At 43.1% G+C, this 19,274-nt stretch overlaps 1 protein-coding gene across 6 annotated transcripts in view; it reads right to left on the bottom strand.

Annotated features, from left to right (window-relative positions):
- The window catches only part of znf644b (zinc finger protein 644b), a 191,424-nt gene that overhangs the window by 78,948 nt on the left and 93,202 nt on the right, over positions 1–19,274 (bottom strand). For 2 of the 6 annotated variants that reach the window (XM_043698767.2, XM_087990442.1), the window contains exon 3: positions 7,818–7,843. The exons of the other annotated variants lie outside the window; for them this stretch is intronic. The gene's annotated coding sequence lies outside the window, so the exon portion shown is untranslated. The remainder of the gene's footprint in view (positions 1–7,817; positions 7,844–19,274) is intronic. 6 annotated transcript variants of the gene reach the window in all.

Genomic DNA, 19,274 nt, shown 5'->3' on the forward strand with positions numbered 1-19,274 from the left:
GTAGGTTCATGCAAGGTGCTCCTGCATGTGCATGATGAAAATGTGGGCATCAGCAAAGGTTGACTATAACAACTGATCATGAACTTAAGACAATGTTCACAATATTAATCAAATGCTATACAGATAACAGTTAGACAAGATGATTTTAACATTACAACATTCATTGTTAGGTACACATAATATTGATTTCAAATATGGGTTTCCATCTCAATTGAAGGACATTCATTGATTAATAACTAACAACTGTGGCATCCACAATACATGATAAAATCTACAATGTATTGAAGAAACTCAGCAGGTCTGACAGCATCTGCAGAAAAAGAAAAGCACAGTCAATTTTTCAATGCCAATATGATTCTTCTTTTGAAGACCTTTGTGCCATATTAGATTTGAAATGTTAACTCTTTTTCTCTCTCCACAGATGCAAACTTTCTCCAGCACTACTTTTTGTTTTTATTTCAGATCTCCAGCATGTACAGTGTTCTGGTTTATTTGAAAAGATAAAGTGGGGATATAATCAAGATTTCCGAACAAAAGTATTGTTAATATAAATAAAAGCATGATAAGTGATTGTGGGCGGCACGGTGGCTAGCACTGCTGCCTCACAGCGCCAGAGACCTGGGTTCAATTCCCGCCTCAGGCGACTGACTGTGTGGAGTTTGCACATTCTCCCCGTGTCTGCGTGGGTTTCCTCTGGGTGCTCCGGTTTCCTCCCACAGTCCAAAAATGTGCAGGTCAGGTGAATTGGCCATGCTAAATTGCCCGTAGTGTTAGGTGCAGGGGTAAATGTAGGGGAATGGGTCTGGGTGGGTTGCGCTTCGGCGGGTCGGTGTGGACTTGTTGGGCTGAAGGGCCTGTTTCCACACTGTAAGTAATCTAATCTAATCTAATCTAAGTGATGACTGTTCTACGTACACGTGAAGACAGCTTTAAAATGAATGAATGGAATGAGACTGGAAGAGACTATTCTTTTCAAATTACAGTTGCATTGAACTAATGTGCAGTAAAAGATAGTTACAATGGAAAGAGTAATTTCTTCTAAATAGGCTTGATAAATATCACTTTGGAGGGGTATGGACAGAGATATTCAAACAGTGCAAAGGGACTAGAGCTCTGATTTTTGTTCATACAGTTTTAGAAATATGTACAGCAAAGTAGGTTAGTGTTGAATTGTTCAAATGTGATTATCCAGCAAAATTTTGGAATTTTACTTTGGTGATTTATATTTGGAGGATCCTCCCTCAAAAGATTAGGTAGTCAGTTATAGAACATGATCGAATGGATGGTGCATGAGCAACTTTTATCAATTCAGTAGTCTTTCTTCTATATTCAATACCTTAACATGGAGTTTGATTCTATTCAAAGAAAAACAACAAAGATATGTTCAATATTTCAATAGTCCAGTGGTTTTCCACAAGGATCCATGTTGGGTCCACTGCTTTTTTTGTCATTTATATAAATTATTTGGATGGGGACATGGGACATATAGTTAGTAAGTTTGCAGATGACACCAAAATTGGAGTCGTAGTGAACAGCGAAAGGGGTTACCCTCAGATTACAACAGGTTCTTGACCAAATGGGCCAATGGGCTGAGGAGAGGCAGATGGAGTTTAATTTAGATAAATGAGATGTGTTGCATTTTAGAAAGGCAATTTAAGGCAGGACTTACATACTTAATGCTAAGGTCGTGGAGAGTGTTGATGAACAAAGATCTTGGAGTGCAGGTTTATTGCTCCTTGAAAGCAGAGCCTCACCGTAGATAGGGTGGTGAAGGCAGCGTTTTGTATGCTTTCCTTGATTGGTCAGAGTATTGAGTACAGAAATTAGGACATCATGTTTTGGCTGTACAGGACGTTAGACCACTGTTGGAATATTGCATGCAATTCTGGTCTTCCTCCTATCGGAGGGACGTTGTGAAACTTGAAAAGGTTCAGAAAAGATTTACAAGGATGTTGCCAGGGTTGGAAGGTTTGAGCTACAGTGAGAGGCTGAGCAGATTGTAGCTGTTTTCCCTGGAGTGTCGGAGGCTGAGGGGCGACCTTATAGAGGTTTATAAAATCATGAGGGGCACGAATAGGATAAATAGACAAGGTGTTTTTCCACTGTGTGGGGGAGTCCAGAACTAGAGGGCATAGGTTTAGGGTGAGAGGGGAAAGATATAAAACAGACCCAAGGGGCAACTTTTTCACGCAGAGGGTCACGCGTGTTTGGAACAAGCAACTAGAAGAAGTGGTAGAGGCTGGTACAACTACGGCATTTCAAAGGCATCTGGATGGGTGTATGAATAGGAAGGGATTAGAGCGATATGGGTCAAGTACTGGCAAATGGAACTAGATTAGGTTAGAATATTTGGTTGGCGTGGACAAATTGGACTGAAGAGTCTGTTGCTGTGCATGTCTATGACTAACTAAGAAGAATGGCAAGCAATCTTTTTGAAAAATCAACACTCATACTCACATGTTCTAACAAAAAGGTTCACACTGTTTCATCCGACTATACAGAACTCATGATTAAAATATGTTCCATTATATTTGAAGAAATCTGCTGAAGCCAACTATCAAAAGCCAAATCTCTATCACTTATCAGCCACATTTTCCTGCATATATTCTCAAACATGATGGTCTTGACTGATGAAACGAGTAATGCATGTAACACGTTCTACCAACAGCCCTACTTTGTTCCAGGAAACAGAATATCACATCAAAAGTATGTCATTTGGTGCTCTGTTGTCAAACTCCGATTGATCAGAGAATATAACATACAGTTAAACGCTACCAAAAACATCAATTAAAAAATGTAAAATAGTAAAAGTGCACCAATGGAATGGGTGGAAATAAGGCTGAAGTGATACTTCCAAAAGAAAAAGGGAAAGATTTGTCAAATTCATCCTCCCATCTCAATGCTCATAGAACTCGAATTACACGCTATGTTTCTCCTTCACAAATGGCAATAATGACACAAATGCCTCAAAAGATTACACAGTACAATTTTGCTGCAATGATTCAGATTAATGCAAGTCTAAATAATTACAGTGCTGGAATTGAATCTTCTGGAATATATGTTTATAAATTAGTGGCTATGAGAACATACAATTCTTTTGATGCAAGCAAATTATCTGATATTTACCAATGTTAGTCATGTTGGTTTCAGCCTTTTTTTAAAAAAGGCATGCAAATACAAAAAGCATACTCCCTTCAGTTACCATCCTGATAATACTGGCTTTTTTTAAAAAAAATTGAGTACTTACTATTTCTTGAAATCACAAATCATTCCCCATAAATTCAGTTCTTCACAAATCCAAAAGTAACTCATACTTTAAGAATCTCATTTCCCATCTATCGATCACTAAATGAAAACTACTAATTTTAGTCATTCCAGCCAGTAGTTCTTTTGAGGTCGAGGAGAGAGAAGATGGCAAATATCAGTTTCTTGCATAGCTTCTGATCCAGCACAAAGAAAAATTAAGCTTTTTTAATCATAGGGATCACTAGATAGAAAGTTGGAGTAGCAAGCATGGTCAAATGTGTTTTAGTCTCTGGCACTCGAAGTAATTTTGTAAATTTCATTTTTGGGATGCAAGGATTATTAATTAGCCAGGCAAACTGCCTCTTGAACTGCTGCAGGCTACGCAGTGTAAATGTATCAAAATTGCTGTGAGGAAAGAGTTTTAAATTTTGAATCCGCAAAAGTGAGAAACACCAATATAGTCTGAGCAAATAGGGGAAGCCCTAAATCTTTTGCTTCAGTTTTCACCAAGGAAAGGGAACTTGTTTTAAGTGAAAACTTAGAGGAGCTGGGGTACAGTCTCAACCAGATCAAGATTGATAAAGTTGATGTGCTAGAAATTTTGGAAAACATTAAGATTGATAAGTCCCCAGGGCCAGACCAGATTTATCCTAGGCTGCTCCAGGAAGCGAGAAAGGAGGTTGCACAGCTGCTGGCGAGGATATTTGCCTCCTCACTCTCCACAGGAGTTGTACCGGAGGTTAGAAGGAGGCGAATGTTGTTCCTCTACAACTCTACTGCTGCAGCTCTACAAGTCCCTGGTGAGACCACACTTGGAATAGTGTGTCCAGTTCTGGTTGCCCTACTATAGGAAAGATACAGAGACTTTGGAGAGGGTGCAAAGAACTGGACTGGAGGGCTTGCCTTTTGAAGAAAGGTTAAATAAGCTCAGACTTGTCTCTCTGGAGAGAAGAAGGAAGAGAGGAGACCTGATCGAGGTGTACAAAATAATGAGTGCAATAGATAGAGTCCACAGCTAGAGACTTTTCCCCAGGGCAGGATTGACTGATACGAGGAGTCATAGTTTGAAGATATTAAGAGGAAGGTATAAAGGAGACGTCAGAGGTCAACTCCCCCTCCCACTCAGCTGAGGACGTGGAGGTCCTGGGCCTTCTTCACCGCCGCTCCCTCACCACCCGACGCCTGGAGGAAAAACACCTCATCTTCCGCTTCAGAACACTTCAACCCCAGGGCATCAATGTGGACTTCACCAGTTTCTCATTTCCCCTTCCCACACCTCACCCCAGTTCCAAACTTCCAACTCAGCACTGTCTCCATGACTTGTCCGACCTGCCTATATTCGTTTCCACCTATCCACTCCACCTTCCTCCCTGACCTATCACCTCCATCCCCACCCCCATTCACCCATTGTACTCTCTGCTACTTTCTCCCCACCCTCCTCATTTATCTCTCCACCCTGCAGGCACTCTGCAGCTATTCCTGATGAAGGGCTTTTGCCCGAAACGTCAACGGCCCTGCTCCTCGGATGCTGCCTGAACTACTGTGCTTTCCCAGCACCACTCTAATCTAGAGTCAGAGGTAGATTCTTAACGCAGAGAGTTGTGAATGCATGGAATGCGTTGCCAGCTGTGGTGTAGGAAGCAGAGTCATTAGGGACATTTAAGCGACTGCTGACATGCACATGGATAGCAGTGTGTTGGGGGGTGTGTAGGTTAAGTTACTATATTTTATATTCGGATTAAACCTCGGCACAACATCGTGGGCCAAAGGACCTGTTCTGTGCTATACTTTTCTATGTTCTATTCGAGTTCCAACTTAAGATGGTATGCAAAAACAAAAAGCACATGCAGGTAATGGTGTTACAAGTCTTTGGCTGTTCTTATTCTAGGTAGTAGATTACAAAAAGGTCAGACTTGAAAAGATCAAAGGAGCCTGGATAAATTGCAGCAATGAAATTTGCTCATTATACTGTGGTCAAGCAATCATGGGCCCAAAATTGGACATTTGAGATTGATCCACAGCCATAGAAATTGAGCCAGACAAAGTTGGCTAACTTAAACAGCAGCTAACAGCCGAGAACAGTCGAAACCAAAGTCTAAAAAGGTCAAAAAGAGTCACGGAGAACCAGTTACAGTCAGCCTGAGGGTTGTGTATTGGAGAGGTTTCGATCAGACTTCCTGGCACTTTCACTTCCAGCCAGTGCTTGAGGACAAAACATTTTCACTTCCCCAGCATGGCAACAGTGCAAATCCAATGGATGTGTTAATCCCTGCTCATGACTCCACTATCCAACATTGTAGGTGGCCCGGGGTGAGAGGATAAGAACACACCCCTGGAAGTTACTCCCGCAGTGAAGACTTGCAGCAAAACTCATTACAGAAGACTGTGCAGCAACCCAAGACCACCCAAGAGAAAAGCAACACCGATTTGCGGGACCCACCTTCTTGGATGACAACATCCGCCGACATTTCCGCCAACCTTCGCATAAACCAAATCATCCGCCGACATTTCCGCCACCTCCAAACAGACCCCACCACCAGGGATATATTTCCCTCCCCACCCCTCTCCGCCTTCCGCAAAGACCGTTCCCTCCGTGACTACCTGGTCAGGTCCACGCCCCCCTACGACCCACCCTCCCATCCTGGCACTTTCCCCTGCCACCGCAGGAACTGTAAAACCTGCGCCCACACCTCCTCCCTCACCTCCATCCAAGGCCCCAAAGGAGCTTTCCACATCCATCAAAGTTTTACCTGCACATCCACTAATATCATCTATTGTATCCGTTGCTCCCGATGCGGTCTCCTCTACATTGGGGAGACTGGACGCCTCCTAGCAGAGCGCTTTAGGGAACATCTCCGAGACACCCGCACCAATCAACCACATCGCCCAGTGGCTCAACATTTCAACTCCCCCTCCCACTCTGCCGAGGATATGGAGGTGCTGGGCCTCCTCCACCGCCGCTCCCTCACCACCAGACGCCTGGAGGAAGAACGCCTCATCTTCCGCCTCGGAACACTTCAACCCCAGGGCATCAATGTGGATTTTAACAGTTTCCTCATTTCCCCTTCCCCCACCTCATCCTAGCTTCTAACCTCCAGAAACTCGATCCCCTGACCTGTCCGGACTTGTCCGACCTGCCCAGCTCCTTTTCCACCTATCCACTCCACCCTCTCCTCCCTGACCTATCACCTTCATCTCCTTCCCCACTGACCTATTGTACTCTATGCCACTCTCTCCCACCCCCACCCTCCTCTAGCTTATCTCTCCACGCTTCAGGCTCTCTGCCTTTATTCCTGATGAAGGGCTTTTGCCCGAAACGTCGATTTTGCCTGTCCTCGGATGCTGCCTGAATTGCTGTGCTCTTCCAGCACCACTGATCCAGAATCTGGTTTCCAGCATCTGCAGTCATTGTTTTAACCAGCCTTAGGTTGGACTGAAAGTAGATTCCAACTGTGCAGCTCAAACACCTGGATCATTATGGGTAATATTCTCAGACAGAGCTGGATAGACAGCAAACATTGCAGGAATTTGGAAACTGCTCACATTGTATTTTTAAGGAGGAATATTTTATTAAAAGATATTTGAGTTGAACCACGAACCAAACTGTGTCCCTTTGTCCACTTCACTGACAAGAGTCTTTGAGAAGAGTGTTTTTAATATACAAGAGGAGTCGAAAGTGTTCAAAATGTCCAAAACATGGACAACAGTACACACTGCAGTTTCTGTGCACATTGGTGGAGAAAGTACATGTGGAAGGAAATGGGTAGGGTGCCAAATAAGTGGGTTGCTTTGTAGAGTATGGTATCTAGCTGCTTGAATGTTGCAATGAAGCCACACTCATCCAGGCAAGTGGGAAGGGTAACAGTCACCCCAAAAACAACCTCGAGGAAAATTGGCAGAATAATGCCTGCAAGTCAAATATTGGCTGGCAGTGGGGAATAACATGCCGAGCAAATTCTATTCTTACCTCCATATCAGCACAAACGTCCTGGCACCATTTCCTTTCAGACAAACATGCAGTTTTTTCTTTTTAAATGAACATAATACAAAATATTTTCAAAATTTCTCTTTTGAGATTTTTTCAAACATAGTAAGATGGATGCTAATGAAAGGTGAAAGGAAACAGTGGTGTAGCTGAATGACTGAACTACATATTTTTTCGCAGGAATTGTCCCCATTGCATATGTTTAGACAGCACCTACATTCAACAGTCACAGATTTGGGCACATAATATCGAATCTAAGCTCCCATCCACAACATCGGAGTGAAGCCTAATTTTGTAAAACAAAAATTTCTGATTGTAATAGCAGATGAAATATTCCCTCCAAAAGTTTTTTTTTTGAATGATTCAATTACAGCGACATTAGAGGTATGTCATTCTGTCCAGGTCTTGCACCCAACCCACAGTCTGCCTGCTTGTGACATTCCGACACGCATACATCACTAGCCAAATCCCTTCCAGATATCGAGCAGTTCTGGTAACATCTGACATACACATCTCTGTTCAACAGTCAATGATCAGACCAAATCAGCCATTCAATATGCAGCTTGCAACACAACATGAACCTTACCTGACACTCTACTCACCAAATGCCATCTAAGAGCAAGCAAAAATAAGCTGAAAGAAGATCAGACAGCATACAAAGAGGTGAAGGGTTAAAGGAGGAAGGGAGAAAGAGACAAATAGCAACATGACAGTTCAGAAATTGTAAAATCAAACTTCCTCAAAATAATCATTCTGCATGTAATAAATACAGAATCACTGTACAGGATGTTACAATTCAGGGACTATAAAAGTCTACACACCATTACGACTGCTTTTTTTTATTTTTCTGCATTTCTGATTGTGGACTGAAATAGGAGAAGAATTGTTGTAAAAGTTAGTGTATGAATGGAGATTTGGCCTGCAACAAGTCACTGAGTGGTCTGGGGAGTGATGGTCAATCGTTGATGTTGAAGGCTTTGTCTGCCAACCATTATGTGACTCACTCCCAGGTAACTGAACAGCTTGTGGGTGCAAATGTTTGGGAAAAAGCCAATTGGATCCCTGGAAAGAAAAGGAGTGGTCATCGCTGCAGTCAAAATAAGATCAGGTCTGAAAAATAAAACCAGTATATTTCACCTCATAAGCTGTGGACCTTAATCAAGCAGTCATATACTTCACAAGTGTAAACAGATGTTCTGTGTCTCCTGCAAGCAAGTGAAAGTATCTGGCGAAGGAAGATTGAGGAGCAGCAAATCCCGACAAAGGAAAAGGATTGTCTCAGCAAGTCCTGTTGACAGAAGCCATGGAACAATCCTTCCAGCCCTTCCCTCCACCTGCAACACATGATTTTTTGGTGTCTGTGTGTGCATGAAGATTTGAATAGCTATTTCTTTCAGCAAAGTACTTAAATCTGGTTTGCGTTTTCTATCAACCAGGGTGTAAACCAGAGGTAAATTTGGAAATTGTGTATTTTTATGAAATCTGAAACATTTGCAATGTTTTTAGGATTATCTAGCAAATTTCCCCAGTGAGACAAAATACACACCAAAACAAATGGGCAACAAAAGAGTTGTTCTGTGAAATTACGTGATGATATACATGATATTTATGGAGTTCAATGTAGCTAAGTGTGAGGTGATTCACTTTGGTAAGAGTAACAGAAAGATGGGGTACTGGGCTAATGGTCGGATACTTGGTAGTGTGGATGAGCAGAGGGATCTTGGTGTCCATGTACATAGATCTTTGAAAGTTGCCATCCAGGTAAATAGTGCGGTGAAGAAGGCATATGGCGTACTGGCTTTTATTGGTAGAGGAATTGAGTTCCGGAGCCTTGAGGTCATGTTGCAGTTGTATAAGACTCTGGTGCGGCCGCATCTGGAGTATTGTGTGCAGTTTTGGTCGCCATACTATAGGAAGGATGTGGAGGTACTGGAACGGGTGCAGAGGAGGTTTGCCAGGATGTTGCCTGGTATGGTAGGAAGATCGTATGAGGAAAGGCTGAGGCACTTGGGGTTGTTTTCATTGGAGAAAAGAAGGTTTAGGGGTGACTTGATAGAGGTGTGCAAGATGATTAGGGGTTTAGATAGGGTTGACCGTGAGAACATAGAACATAGAACAATACAGCACAGAACAGGCCCTTCGGCCCACGATGTTGTGCCGAACATTTGTCCTAGCTTAAGCACCCATCCATGTACCTATCCAATTGCCGCTTAAAGGTCACCAAAGATTCTGACTCTACCACTCCCACAGGCAGTGCATTCCATGCCCCCACCACTTTCTGGGTAAAGAACCCACCCCTGACATCTCCCCTATACCTTCCACCCTTCACCTTAAATTTATGTCCCCTTGTAACACTCTGTTGTACCCGGGGAAAAAGTTTCTGACTGTCTACTCTATCTATTCCTCTGATCATCTTATAAACCTCTATCAAGTCACCCCTCATCCTTCGCCGTTCCAACGAGAAAAGGCCTAGCACTCTCAACCTATCCTCGTACGACCTATTCTCCATTCCAGCCAACATCCTGGTAAATCTTCTCTGCACCCTCTCCAAAGCTTCCACATCTTTCCTAAAGTGAGGCGACCAGAACTGCACACAGTACTCCAAATGTGGCCTAACCAATGTCCTGTACAGTTGCAACATCACTTCACGACTCTTGAATTCAATCCCTCTGCTAATGAACGCTAATACACCATAGGCCTTCTTACAAGCTCTATCCACCTGAGTGGCAACTTTCAAAGGCCTATGAACATAGACCCCAAGATCCCTCTGTTCCTCCACCTCACTAAGAACCCTACCGTTAACCCTGTATTCCGCATTCTTATTTATCTTTCCAAAATGGACAACCTCACACTTGGCAGGGTTGAACTCCATCTGCCACTCCTCAGCCCAGCTCTGCATCATATCCAAGTCCCTTTGCAGCCGACAAGAGCCCTCCTCACTATCCACAACTCCACCAATCTTCGTATCATCTGCAAATTTACTGACCCACCCTTCGACTCCCTCATCCAAGTCATTAATAAAAATTACGAACAGCAGAGGACCCAGAACTGATCCCTGCGGAACTCCACTTGTAACTGGGCTCCAAGCTGAATATTTACCATCTACCACCACTCTCTGACTTCGACCGGTTAGCCAGTTTTCTATCCAATTGGCCAAATTTCCCTTTATCCCATGCCTCCTGACTTTCCTCATAAGCCTACCATGGGGAACCTTATCAAATGCCTTACTAAAATCCATGTATACTACATCCACTGCTCTACCCTCATCCACATGCTTGGTCACCTCCTCAAAGAATTCAATCAGACTTGTAAGGCAAGACCTATCCTTCACAAATCCGTGCTGGCTGTCCCTAATCAAGCAGTGCCTTTCCAGATACTCAAATCCTATCCCTCAGTACCCTTTCCATTACTTTACCTACCATCGAAGTAAGACTAACTGGCCTGCAATTCCCGGGGTTATCCCTATTCCCTTTTTTGAACAGGGGCACAACATTCACCACTCTCCAGTCCCCTGGTACCACCCCCGTTAACAGTGAAGATGAAAATATCATTGCCAACGGTACTGCAATTTCCTCTCTTGCTTCCCACATAATCCTAGGATATATCCCATCAGGCCCGGGGGACTTGTCTATCCTCAAGTTGTTCAAAATGTCCAACACATCTTCCTTCCTAACATGCATCTCCTCTAACTTACCAGTCCGTTTCACACTCTCCTCTTCAACAATACGGTTCCTCTCATTCGTAAATACTGAAGAAAAGTACTCATTCAAGACCTCTCCTATCTCTTCCGACTCAATACACAGACTCCCACTACGGTCCTTGATTGGACCTACCCTCGTTCTCGTCATTCTCATGTTTCTCACATACGCATAAAATGCCTTTGGGTTATCCTTGATCCTATCCGCCAGAGATTTTTCATGCCCTCTCTTGGCTCTCCTAATCCCTTTCTTCAGGTCCCTTCTGGCTATCCTGTATCCCTCCACTGCTCTGTCTGAACCCGGTTTCCTCAACCTTATGTAAGGCTCCTTCTTCCTCTTTACAAGACATTCAACCTCCCTCGTCAACCAAGGTTCCCTCACACGACCATTTCTTTCCTGCCTGACCAGTACATACATATCAAGGACACGTCGTATCTGTTCCTTGAAAAAGTTCCACATTTCCACGACATCCTTCCCCGACAGCCTATGCTCCCAACTTATGCTCCTCAGATCCTGTCTTACAGCATCGTAATTACCCTTCCCCCAATTGTAAAACCTACCCTGTTGCACGCACCTATCTCTCTCCATAACCAAGGTGAAAGTCACAGAATTGTGGTCACCATCACCAAAATGTTCACCCACGAACAAGCCCATCACTTGTCCCGGTTCCATTACCGAGTACCAAATCCAAAATGGCCTCCCCTCTGGTCGGACAATCTACATCCTGTGTTAGAAAAGCTTCCTGGACACACTGCACAAACACCGTCCCATCCAATCTACTTGATCTAAAGAGCTTCCAATCAATATTTGGGAAGTTGAAATTGCCCATGACTACTACCCTGTGGCTTCTGCACCTTTCCAAAATCTGTTTCCCAATCTGTTTCTCCACATCTCTGCTGCTATTGGGGGGCCTATAGCAAACACCCAACAAGGTGACTGCACCTTTCCTATTTCTGACTTCAGCCCATACTACCTCTAAAGGCAGATCCCCCTCGAACTGCCTTTCTGTAGCTGTTATACCATTTCTAATTAGCAATGCCACCCCCCCTCCTTTTTTACCACCCTCCCTAATCCTACTGAAACATCTGTAACCAGGAACCTCCAACAACCATTCCTGTCCCTCTTCTATCCACGTTTCCGTGATGGCCACAACATTGTAGTCCCAAGTACCGATCCACGCCTTGAGTTCACCCACCTTATTTCTGATACTCCTTCCGTTGAAGGATACACACTTGAATCCATCTCTGTGTCTGCAAGTATTCCCAGTCAGTGCTACCTTCTCCACAGCCTCCCTACATTCTTGGACATCCTGACAAACAGCTAGTCTACTTGCTGGACTACAAGTCCGGATCCCATCCCCCTCCCAAATTAGTTTAAACACCCCCCCCCGAAGATAGCTAGCAAACCAACCCCCAGGATATTGGTGCCCTTCTGGTTCCACGTATGGAGTCAGCTATTACGAGGGAGCATAGCTTTAAATTAAGGGGTGGTAGGTATAGGACACATGTTAGGGGTAGGTTCTTCACTCAGCGAGTCGTGAGTTCATGGAATGCCCTGCCAGTAGCAGTGGTGGACTCTCCCTCTTTATGGGCATTTAAGCGGGCATTGGATAGGCATATGGAGGATAGTGGGCTAGTGTAGGTTAGGTGGGCTTGGATTGGCGCAACATCGAGGGCCAAAGGGCCTGTACTGCGCTATATTCTTCTATGTTCTATGAAACTGAACTATACATTTCTAAAATACCTACCTATCAGGATAAAGATTTAGTACAATAATTGATCGATCACTTCTCGAAAACATCCAACAATGTACAATTAGAATACGGAAACAGAGAAACACATTCATTCATTCTCTTTAGTTTTATTCAGTATTTTTCTCCAAAATGTGTTCTGAAACTAAAGTAACATGAACTAGGTGACAATTTTAGAAAAAAATCAAGGACAAAATTTAAAAGTGTAATGTGGATGACTAGAAAGCTAACAAAAAGGGAAAAGATTGATTGTCAAAGTAAATTGGCAAGAAATTTAAAAACAAAAAGTAGCTTCTATAGGTATAGAGAAAGAGCAGCAAAATTGAGTGTGGTAATCTTGGAGGATGCAATTGTGGAAATAATAATAAAGAACAGGGAAAGGGCAGATAAACAATATTATGCATTGGTCTTCACGATGGAAGATTCTATAAACATCCCAAAATGTCTGAAAAATAGCCGATAAAAGGAGGAAAGGTTTTGTAGCAGTCTCTATGACAAAAAAAACTGTTGTTATGGACCAAACCAGATTCCGCCAGCCCCAAGTATACCATTGAGATAGCCTAGACCTTAATGTTTACATATTTTTTTAAAAAGTATAAAGGCACGGTGTGCCAGATATGACTCAACTGGCCCACCACTAAGCTTTAATCAAAACACACGTTATTCTTGTGACACAGTTAAATGCAACAAAAGAAAGAATTGATGCAAGTTTATTCTATGGAAATACTTAACAAGATAACATATTATTTAACGACTCACCATTCTATATTGGAACAGATGATAAAGTATCCCATAAACAGAGCCTTGGCAAAGGCAATTCAGCAACACATTTATACAGTTATCATTCTCACAGTTAAAAATCACAACACCAGGTTACAGTCCAACAGGTTTATTTGAAAGCACTAGCTTTCAGAGCACAGCTCCTTCATTGGGTGGTTGTGGAGAATAAGATTTTAAGACACAGAATTTGCAAAAGTTTACATTGTGATGTAACTAAAATTATGTATTAAAAAGACCCGGATTGTTTGTTAAGTCTCTCATCTTTTAGAATGATGTTAGTATCAGTTCTTTCATATGTAAATTGCAAATTTTTTATTAAAAGTTACATTCTCAAGTGCACTTTAACAATTGGTGCCGTGTCAGCCCAGACAAGATATTGAAGGTGTTAACTCCCTGTCAGACTGATGTTAATCTTAAAAAAAAAGGATTTGCAGAATCTTATATGGATTCATGCAGTTTTTCAGCAAACTAAAATGTAATGCTGCAAGTACAAATTAGTCCCACAGACTTATATGTGTTTGTGTGCACACGGGTTGATATGAGTGTCTGTGAGAGGGTGTGTGTATGTGTGCAAGTGAGCGTGTAAAGGGGTTTAGGTCAGAGAGAGAGAGAGAGAGAGAGAGAGAGAGAGAGAGAGAGAGAGAGAGAGAGAGAGAGAGAGAGAGAGAGAGAGAGAGACATCTGACTGGTGCAATGGGTTCACCTGTAGTGTGATATGAACCCATGGTCCCAGTTGAGCCATCCCCATGGATATCAAGCTTGACTGTCAGCCTCTGCTCAGCTACTTTGCATTGGTGTCAGTCCCAAAGTCCACCTTGGAGGACACTCACCCAAAGGTCTGAGGTTGAATGCCCCAGACTGCTGGCTGAGCAGAGGCTGATAGCCAAGTTCGGTACCCACAGGATGGCCTCAACTAGGATCTTGGGTTCATGTCACAGTATCGGTGACCCCATTGCACCACACACACACAGAATTAAACCCCTTAACACTCTCGCAGTCACTCATAACTTGCACTCCCCCACCCACCACATACACAAGTTTGTGGAGTGAATTTCTACTTGCAGAATTACATTTTACTTTGCTCAAAAACTGCATAATTCCATGTAAGATTCAAAAGCTAGTGCTTCCAATAAACCTGTTGGACTATAAACCTGGTGCATGATTTTTAACTTTGTACACCCTAGTCCAACACCGGTGTCTCCAAATCATCGTTCTCACAAGCTACCTCTCCAGTCCACAAGAAAAATCTGACCCTTTTGATTGTAAAAAGGAAGTCTTGCTGATTAAGACTTCACTCTGGCAGTAGAGAACTCAAGCTTTTAGCTCCTGAAGCCAGCAAAAACCACCAACTAAGTGATAGCAAAACTAAAAGCCTTCCTGGGCCTCTGTGAGCCCTCACACTCGTGATTCTTTGAGTCAAACAGTCAGGGTAGACAGGGACAAGGTAGTACTAATAAATTAAACTGCATTTATTTCAATGCAAGGGGCCTAACAGGGAAGGCAGATGAACTCAGGGCCATGGTTAGGAACATGGGACTGGGGTATCATAGCAATTACGGAAACATGGCTCAGGGATGGGCAGGACTGGCAGCTTAATGTTCCAGGAAGGATAGAAAGTGAGGCGAGAGAGGGGAGGGAGAGTGGCATTTCTGATCAGGGATAGCATTACAGCTGTGCTGAGGGAGAATATTCCCAGAAATGCATCTAGGAAAGTTATTTGGGTGGAACTGAGAAATAAGAAAGGGATGATAACCTTATTGGGATTGTATTATAGACCCCCTAATAGTCAGAGGGAAATTGAGAAACAAACTTGGAAGGAGATATCAGCTATCTGTAAAAATAATAGGATGGTTATGGTAAGGGATTTTAACTTTCCAACATAGACTGGGACTGCCATAGTGTTAAGGGTTTAGACGGAGAGGAATTTGTTAAGTGCATACTAAACAAATTTCTGAATCATTATGTGGATGTACCTACGAGAGAAGGTGCAAAACTTGACCTAGTCTTAGGAAAGAAGGCAGGGCAGGTGACTGAGGTGTCAGTGAAGGAGCACTTTGGGGCCAGCGAGCAGAATTCTGTTAGATTTAAAATAATGATGGAAAAGGATAGACCAGATCTAAAAGGTGTAATTCTAAATTAGAGAAACGCCAATTTTGATGATATTGGGCAAGAACTTTCAAAAGCTGATTGGGGGCAGATGTTCATAGGTTAAAGCGACGGCTGGAAAATGGGAAGCCTTCAGACATGAGATAACGAGAATCCAGAGGAAGTATATTCCTGTTTCGGGTGAAGGGAAAGGCTGGTAGGTACAGGGAATGCTGGATGACAAGAAATTGAGGGTTTGGTTAGGAAAAAGGAGGAAGCATATGTTAGGTATAGACAGGATAGATCGAGTGAATCCTCAGAACAGTATAAAAGGAAGTAGGAGTATACTTAAGAGGGAAATCAGGAGGGCAAAAAGGGGACATGAGATAGCTTTGGCAAATAGAATTAAGGAGAATCCAAAGGGTTTCTACAAATATATTAAGGACAAAAGGGTAACTAGGGAGAGAATAGGGCCCCTCAAAGATCAGCAAGGCAGTCTTTGTGTGGAGCCGCAGAAAATGGGGGATGATACTAAATGAGTATTTTGCATCAGTATTTACTATGGAAAAGGATATGGAAGATATAGATTGTAGGGAAATAGATGATGACATCTTGCAAAATGTCCAGATTACAGAGGAGGAAGTGCTGGACGTCTTGAAATGGTTAAAGGTGGATAAATCCCCAGGAACTGATCAGGTGTACCCGAGAACTCTGTGGGAAGCTAGAGAAGTGATTGCTGAGCCTCTTGCTGAGAAATCCATATCATCGATAGTCAAGGTAAGGTGCCGGAAGACTGGAGGTTGGCAAACGTAGTGCCACTGTTTAAGAAGAGTGGCAAGGACAAGCCAGGGAACTATAGACCAGTGAGCCTGACCTCGGTGGTGGGCAAGTTGTTGGAGGGAATCCTGAGGGACAGGATGTACATGTACTTGGAAAGGCAGGGATTGATTAGGGATAGTCAACATGGCTTTGTGCATGGGAAATCATGTCTCACAAACTTGATGAGTTTTTTGAAGAAGTAACAAAGAAGATTGATGAGGACAGAGCAGTAGATGGGATCTATATGGACTTCAGTAAGGCGTTTGACAAGGTTCCCCATGGGAGACTGATTAGCAAGGTTAGATCTCACAAATACAGGGAGAACTAGCCATTTGGATAGAGAACTGGCTCAAAGGTAGAAGACAGAGGGTGGTGGTGGAGGGTTGCTTTTCAGACTGGAGGCCTGTGACCAGTGGAGTGCCACAAGGATCGGTGCTGGGCCCTCTACTTTACATAAATGATTTGGATGCGAGCACAAGAGGTACGGTTAGTAAGTTTGTCGATGACACCAAAATTGGAGGTGTAGTGGACAGCGAAGAGGGTTACCTCAGATTACAACAGGATCTGGACCAGATGGGCCAATGGGGCCGAGAAGTGGCAGATGGAGTTTAATTCAGGTAAATGCGAGATGTTGCATTTTGGGAAAACAAATCTTAGCAGGACTTATACACTTAATGGTAAGGTCCTAGGGAGCGTTGCTAAACAAAGAGACCTTGGAGTGCAGGTTCATAGCTCCTTGAAAGCGGAGTCACAGGTAGAGTATTGAGGAGAGGAGTTGGGAGGTCATGTTGCAGCTGTACAGGACATTGGTTAGGCCACTGTTGGAATACTGCATGCAATTCTGGTCTCCTTCCCATAGGAAAGATATTGTGAAACTTGAAAGGGTTCAGAAAAGATTTACAAGGATGTTGCCAGGGTTGGAGGATTTGAGCTATAGGGAGAGACTGAACAGGCTGGGGCTGTTTTCCCTGGAACGTCAGAGGCTGAGGTATGACCTTACAGAGGTTTACAAATTTATGAGGGGCATTGATAGGGTAAATAGGCAAAGTCTTTTCCCTGGGGTGGGGGAGTCCAGAACTAGAGGGCATAGGTTTAGGGTGAGGGGGGAAAAATACAAAAGAGACCTAAGGGGCAATCTTTTCACACAGAGGATGGTACAGGTATGGAATGAGCTGCCAGAGGATGTGGTGGAGGCTGGTACAATTGTAATATTTAAGAGGCATTTGGACGGGTATATGAATAGGAAGGGCTTGGAGGATATAGGCCGGGTGCTGGCAGGTGGGACTAGATTGGTTTGGAAATTGAAATTTTTTACATTTGCCCAGAAACTGATAGCGACATTTCAAAAATTAAAAATCTAATTTAAATCTACATGAGCAGTGTGTGATGGAGATGACTGGTTCAAGTGATGTGTTGGATTGATTGATGGATATCAGTTGATTCAAAGTAATTGCGTCTGCAGCAAGTGATTGTACCTTGAAGACATTTCAGCTTAATTGACGAGCTAGAATTCAAGCTTCTGAAACTGACAATTGTAATATTTAAAAGGCATTTGGACGGGTGTATGAATAGGAAAGGTTTGGAGGGATATGGGCCGGGTGCTAGCTGGGACTAGATTGGGTTGGTATATCTGGTCGGCATGGACGGGTTGGGCCGAAGGGTCTGTTTCCATGCTGTACATCTCTGTGATGATGAAAAACACATCCAGGGAGAACTCAAAGCTGTTTACCTGTCTAAAGGAGACATTTCGCACCACTGTGACAACACCCCCTCTGCAAGAAAAACAGGACAGAACTTGGCTCTTAAAGACACAGTATTATTGCAGGATCCAGCTGCCGCACTGTATTTGGATTTCCAAGTGGCAGTCAATAACACGCCACATAGAAGGTGTTTGCACAAGATATTGACAGTAATGTACTGACATGATTCAGGATTGGTTAACAAAAATAAGACAGCGAGAACAATTTATGTCATGAAAGAAGTGGGGAGAAAGATATGTGTAGAGGAGAATATTATAGGTGTAAAGTTGAATGAGGGTGGATAGAATATCATAGGATGGCACTAGTTGGTGTTGATAGGGCACGGGCGTTGTGTGAGAAATAAAGGAGGTATAAGTGTTGAAAGCAAAATTTGATTTTATTAGTCTCCAGCACATGGAGACAGTTTACAACCTACCTGCATCCTCAGCCCACAACCTCTGCTCTTTCCCCAGGGACGCCCCATACCAACAAAAATCAGTCTTCCAGGGCTATTTATTCAGCCAGGAAATATCCCATATGTACACTCTTGACTCAGGAGAAAAGCTCTGGGTCTAAACCCCAAGGGCACAGTTCTTAGCCATACAACTAATGATAAATTTATATTCTTAAATATGCTAAGGACTTTTGAGAATTCTCAAACTTTTAATGGGCTTGTAGGAAAATGTACTTGTCAGGCCTTATCTCTACCGTGCTGAAATAACTACTTGAAAGACTGTGATGCTTTACTTCATTTAAGTCCCTTCCTTAAATAAAACTCTAATCCTTAAAGTTCAAAATGAAATCCATCATAATGGCTTACCAGAAATCCAAAACATGCACAATTCACCATCATAGTCACAAATTGACATGGATGCTACATTTGCAGGAAATGTTCTCCCCATGTGGTGTTACAACAAACAAATGCAACCTTCATCTTATTTCCCAGAGATGCATGTATCAACAAAGCACACAGTTCAGCAGGTTACATTTACATCAGATCACCTTACAAAATACAGCAAACTGCTACCACAATGCCATCTTCAACATGGATACTTGCATAGGACTTCATGGCTTCAGGGTGTCCCAGAATGCTTTACAGCCAATTAAGTATGTACCAAAGTCACTGATGTAGCATAGGAAATGCTGCAGCCAAACTATGTACAGCAAGGTCC

This window comes from Chiloscyllium plagiosum, unplaced genomic scaffold, assembly GCF_037043375.1.
Source record: "Chiloscyllium plagiosum isolate Xiang-an unplaced genomic scaffold, Cpla_swu_hap1 HiC_scaffold_9, whole genome shotgun sequence".
NCBI classification, from domain to species: domain Eukaryota; kingdom Metazoa; phylum Chordata; class Chondrichthyes; order Orectolobiformes; family Hemiscylliidae; genus Chiloscyllium; species Chiloscyllium plagiosum.